The following is a 6,000-nucleotide window of genomic DNA, read 5'->3' on the forward strand; positions in this document are numbered from 1 at the left end:
CTCTGCCCATCCCCATTCCAGAGCATCATCCTCCAGAGGCTTCACCAGCCTAGACACCCTCTACTTGCACTACTGGTGTTCCCAGGGCTTATCAGCCTCACCAAGGCAACTCCCCCAACACTGTCACAGACATCTGATGGGGGGAAAAAAGGAGCCAGCCCCCTCCCCATGGTGTTCAGAGCATCCTCCACCATCTGACTGAGAAGAGGAGAGCCTATTGGGTGGAGCAGACAGTCACAGGGAGCTGCTGGAGCACAAATCCCCTGGCAGCCCATTAGGAGCAGTTCCTAGCTACCCACAGGAGCTCTTGACAGAGGCCAGGCACTGGTGCAAATGAGTGTGGATCTCTGCTAAGAAGTTGGACGTGGGTGGAATGAAACCAGGGAGCTATTGCCCTGGTGAATGCTTACTGAGCACTGCTGGTTTGGCTGCACAAGCGGCTCCACACGCAGGGGCGCAGGGTGACTAGGGCAGGCTCCCGCAGGAGCCCACCCAAGTGATGCTGGGGATAAAGCCAAGTGGCAGCAAACAGAAAGGGGGGGTTTGTGCTGCCTCTTCTCTTCCCACTTCTCATCCCAGCAGCGATTTTGGCATCTATGGACAGGAGACCCAGAGTAGTGCCCACAGCAGGAGGGGACGAGTGGCAAGTGCAGGCTTGTGCAACGCAGTCCAGACATGCACCAAGAAGGGAAGAAGTTCTTTTAGATAAAAAAGAGCAAAGCAGCAAATCATGGCCATGCTGTGCTCACTGAGGTCACCAAAAACTGGCTTTACCATGGCAAATCACCAGCCTCTGGCTAAACAAGACAGAGTTGCCTTGGGCAGCAGCAGAGAATCTTAGCCACAGCACAGCCACCATCCTAGACTCCCCTTAACCCACAAGGCAGAAATTCAAGCTCCAGGCTGTCTTTCCAAGCCATGTGGCAGCATTTGGAATCATCAATACCCTTCAAAACGCTCCCTGAAACCTTTCTCCATCCCCCAGGGCTCAGGTTTCTCCTGAGGCCAGAGGAGCTCAGCAGGTTGGACTCCATGTGTCATCCCTCACAGGATGCTCCTGCTCAGACAGACCCTTCACAGCAAACAGTTCCCCAGGCAGGGGATGTCCATGTTCCCCTTCTGGGGCAGCGCAGGAAGAGGGCTGCCAGGCTCTGGGACAGGGGCTAACATCCCTTGCAACTGCCCCATAATGAGCAATTTGGAGTAAGGGGACCTTCTGAGGTGCAAAACCTGGAAGGTTTGGCTTTCCAAACTATCAGTATTTCATCAACTCTAGCTCACTTGCTCCAAGTGCTATGAAGAGATAAGTATTGAGCCACATCACTGCAACATTTTGGAAGGGTGGAGGGATTGTGCCCACCCTGGAAGGGGCTGACTCCGATGGGGATAGCCCAGGCTCCCTCTCAGTCAGGCTGTGGCCATTGCTGGACCAAGCAGTGCAGCTCTTTCACAAGCACCAAACCCGCAGCTTGAGGGGCTCGGCTCAGCTGAAATCTCCAGCAAAACCCCGGCGAGAGGCAAGCAAGGATGGCCAGCAGCATGGCAGTGGGGAGAAGCAGGTGAGCGAGCACACCTCTGGAGTGACCTGGGCACAGTGATGGTGCCACTGGGCTCTCAATCACTTCTTAACCGCCTCCGAACCGAATCGGCAATTAAGGGATCATGGCTGGATGAGTTGTAGGAGAAGACATGTTTGTGAATCACCACTTCCAGGCTGGGTAAGAACACCGCCAGGGCTGTATTTGGGAGTAATTACTCTCCACGAGCATGTGAATCATTAGGTATAATTGCCCTAATAAATAAAAGGAAGATAACTCCAGTCTCCAGCCTCATCTAGCACAAGCAATTTTCGAGGTGATCTGCGTGGAAGAAAAGCAGGAGTGCGAGACTGAGAGGAAGCAGAGAGCTTCAGAACCTGGACACACCATTAAGGCCTCCCACAGTGGTCAAAGCTGGTCAGTCTCCCACAGGTCCCTGACAGAGTTTGGTGGCAGAGGATTTGCCGTAGAGGGCTTGAGCTTAGCTACAATGGGGTTATCCCTTCCCCAGGGCAGCACCCCACCCAAGCGTGACTTCTCGTGGCTAAGGTTTTCCCTGCTGCAAAAAAGGTAGTTGGGTTAAAAACAAGCAAACACAAGCCAGGATTTCTTTTTGGGGTGCTGGGGTGGGCAATGGTTACTCGAGTCTAATAAATCGTTCTGCTTTTTCCCCTGGGAAACACTGGGATAAAAAATAAAACGAAAACTCACCCCACTCGAAGTTGACATTTTGAAACGAAGCAGCAATTTTCTTCTCCACTTAAAATGTCATCACAGACTTTTGCTTTAAAAAAAACCCCAAAAAACACAACAAAACAGCCTTCCCTGAATGACATTTTAAGGGGAAATGACTTGAAAGCAGAAGGAAACCCCCCAACCCATGCCATGAAATGTTTCAAGCTGCAGTTGAGACTTTTTGCAGGGAGATCAGGTTTTTTTTTTTCAGGAAAAATTAAAAAGAAAAAGAATTTGCAAGCAGCTACAGATCTTTTGTGGATTGTATTTGCCATGGGACAAAGCCGTCCTCCAGGAAGTAAGACCCTGGGCTGCTCTTTGCCGGACCTGAAGCAAGATGGAGCAACATCGCTGCCCTGTCCCAGAGACAGCATCCCCAGTTCTGGGTAAATTTTGTTGAAAGTCCTGCAAAGCAAAGCAAAAAATTGGGAGTAGAGGTCAGTTTTGTCCCTGAGGGATGGCAAGAGAGCAGTGCTGGCTCTACACTGTGCCCATGAGCTGCCAATGCAGGAGCTGCCCCTGCCCTGCCCAACCATGGAGAAAAGACAGGCTGGAGGATGCTGTCATCAAGGTGTGGAGCCATGATGAGGGAGAGTGGGGCCTATTCCACCTCCTCCAGGGCTCCACATAGCCTCTGTGGGGAGAAATAGGATTTAGTCTGCAACCTGTAGAAATCCCCACTCACTCCTAGGGAGCAAGAGAATCTTAGCCCATCTCTTCTCTGCTTTCAAGAGGGACTGGAGACGCCTAGAGATGCTCTAGGAGTTCCAGCTGTGCCATACCATGCCACACCGCCTCCGCCTGTGGCTCTTCTGCTGGGTGGGGACTGACCTGGAGCAATCTGTGCTTGGGCTCTCCCCAGGCAGCAGTTATTGCTGCCTGGGCTTTGGTTTTTTAATAATCTGTAATAAGAGAAGCCTGCCCGGGGGAGCAGAGGGATTATTGGCAAATACCACTTCCCATTTGCCAGGCTTCAAGGGGCTTTAGCCACGTGGGTTAGCTGGGAGGGGAGAGAGGGACACAAACCTCCAGGCCGGGACAGAGCAGGGTTGAATCCTTTTAACAGGGCTGCAGCAAAATCCTGCAGACAACAAGTATCCTCCAGCCTCCGAAGGAGAGGGCCGAGTGGGAAGGGCTGCAGAATCCTAATTAGCTCTTTGATATTAATGAACTGGCACTGAAGCAAACAAGCCAGCGACGGCGGCTGGCACAGCTCCTGCCACCACCTCCCAGACCCAGCGCTGGGCTGCCTGCACAAGGGGGCTTTGGTGACACAATCTCTGGAGTTAGGAACAGCCAGGGACATGGGGAGCCAGTGAAACAGGGGAACACCATGGGTGGGAGCTGCTTTGGTACCATGGCACAGGGAGGAGGCAAAGCACCTGGGACACAAGGGCACACGGCAGGGCATGCCCTGGTCCCAGTCCCCATCTCCACAGCTGACACTGGGAGCTGCTACTGCTCACACAGGGACACCCTTGCCGGGGCCATTCTGCAAGACCAAGGCTGAGTCACTTCATTCTCAGATGAAGCCAGCAGCCTAGGGACGGAACACCCTGTCACGAGCTGTGCCAGCGAGTGTCCACTAGCTCGGAAACCTAAAAGCCAGCAGCTGGAGACATGAGGCATGTAAATAAACCCTTGCACTGGACATCTGTGCCTCAGTCCCTCTTTAAAAGGCCAAGAGGCCTATGGGACCAGGGAGCCATGGGGCACAGAGCTAGGGCCCCATGCCAGAGGACATCCTGCAATATTAGTACCATTAGTTATCAAATACTGCTAGGCAGGGAGGGGAAGGAGCCTCTCTCCCTCTTGCCTGAGGAGAGACAGGCTGACAGTTCCTTTCTCATCTCCAGGGCTAACACCTGCTAAGGTGTGTGGGGGGTGGTGTGAAGGGGCTCCCCACACATCACCTCCAGCACCCTCAGTGCAAACCTAGGAGACACCCACTAGCAGCTGCTGGATGCACAACTCAGTCTCAGCCCCGTTGCTAGCAAAGAGCATGCAGAGTGTGGAAGTCCTAGGCAAATATAGGCCACAAGGGTAAGCCCCACAGAAGCCACCCTGAGCTCAGCAGGATGCCAAAACCGAGCAACACAGGCAACTCTTTGTAGAGGCACCACCTCAAGCACAGGCTCTACACAGCTCAAGTCAGCGCCTGCCTGCCTTTACCAGCATCTCCAACAAGCCCAGCCTGTGAGGACACGTGAGCCTTACCCCCGTACTCAGCTATCTGAACTTGCTAGCACAAACCCACTGAGCCTGCAGACCGTATCCCACCCCTCCCCAGCCTCACATAAACCCTCCTGGAAAGGCAGGAATCGCTGTGTGCTGTGCTGAGCCACCAGAAGTTGATTAAGCCCTAATTAATTGCATTAAGGTCAGCCAATGTACTCTGTTAAGGAAGAAAGCCAATAATTAAACTCCACGTGGGGCGTGCTTCTGCCATCAGCTCCCCAGGCTGCAGCAGCCCGGTCGGGCTCGGTGGGGTCACAGCCAGCATCACTTGCCAGCACATGGCGGTGGCAGCCGGGGGAATAATTAAGTGCCAGGCATGAAACCATCAGCACTTTAGCGGCCAGTTGACAAAACCCACCCAGCATCGTTGTCAGCAGTAGGGCTGTCTGGGAAAGCTGAAGGTGGAGGAGACCCCCGGGGGACGCCTGCTCCACCAGAGCATCCTTTGTGGGGAGTCCTGTGTTGGATGAGGTTGTGCCCAGCCAGGCAAAGCCCCTTTGCTGGCAGTGCTAGGGTGAGGAGAGCAGCAGGGGCTGGCACGGGTGCCTGCCTGGGGAGGCCAACCCCTGCGGGTACTGACAATGGGGTTTTGTTTTGTCCAGATGAGAGCACCTGCCCCAGTGCTGGGAACCAGCCAGGGCCACCATATGGAGGCGACCTGCCCCTCACGATGGCAATGCTGTCCTGGCACAGGACCAGCCTGGGGGGATGAGGCCTCCAGCACACAGAGGAGCCCAGGTGCTGAGCTGTGCAGGATGGGGCCATGCAAGCCCAGCCCGTTGCCAGTCCAGGATGGAAATGAAACCACGAGGCAGCGGTAATGGGTACAAGCCTGGTTACAAGTGCCAGGCTGTTCCTGGCCACCAGAAGCTCAGTGCTGCATGCCTTGAGGAGGTGAGGGTGCTGCAGGGGAGCCTCAGTCCTGGGCCAAAACTTCCCCTGGCCTTAGAGCTTTGTGGCAGAGCAGAGAGCAACGAGGCAGCATGAGCTGTTCCCGGGGTGAGGAGCACAGGTCACTTGGGACTCTGCCGGTTCAGTCCTTCCCCGGCAGCAAACTCCTTTAAGGCTTTTCTTTGCTTCCAGATGCAAAAATAAAGGCCAAGGTAATCTGCCTGCCTGTACCTCTTTGTCTCGGGGATAATAGCAGGCAGTGCAGTGTGGAGCCCTCCAGGGCTTTGCAGATTACAGCTTTCAGAGATGTCTAAGGTGTCCGGGCAAAAATGAGAGGTGGTGGAGCAGAGCGGGACAGTGGGGACGTCACCAGGTCACCTGCTCCCTGCCTGCCTAAGTGCATCTCCCCTCTCCTTCCTCTGCCACCAGCAGGGCAGGTGATGGGATGGTGGGCAGGTGATGGGATGGTGGGCAGGTGATGGGACAGCAGCAGAGCACTCCTCTGGACCTCCCAGCTCCAGAGGCTACTCTTCATTGAGGGCAGAGCTAGGAATATTTCACTTAGGCTTTTTACTTTATAATTTATACTTTGCCAATT

General features: G+C 54.4%; 1 long non-coding RNA gene across 1 annotated transcript; it reads right to left on the minus strand.

Annotated features, from left to right (window-relative positions):
• Nucleotides 1-2,522: 2,522 nt before the first annotated feature.
• LOC135182469 (uncharacterized) lies at nucleotides 2,523-3,811 on the minus strand. The gene is made up of 2 exons (XR_010305225.1): nucleotides 3,300-3,811; nucleotides 2,523-2,678 (listed from the first exon to the last, which is right to left on the minus strand). It is a non-coding gene; the product is annotated as an uncharacterized LOC135182469 (long non-coding RNA).
• Nucleotides 3,812-6,000: the final 2,189 nt, after the last annotated feature.

Source organism: Pogoniulus pusillus, chromosome 16, assembly GCF_015220805.1.
Source record: "Pogoniulus pusillus isolate bPogPus1 chromosome 16, bPogPus1.pri, whole genome shotgun sequence".
Taxonomy (NCBI): Eukaryota; Metazoa; Chordata; class Aves; order Piciformes; family Lybiidae; genus Pogoniulus; species Pogoniulus pusillus.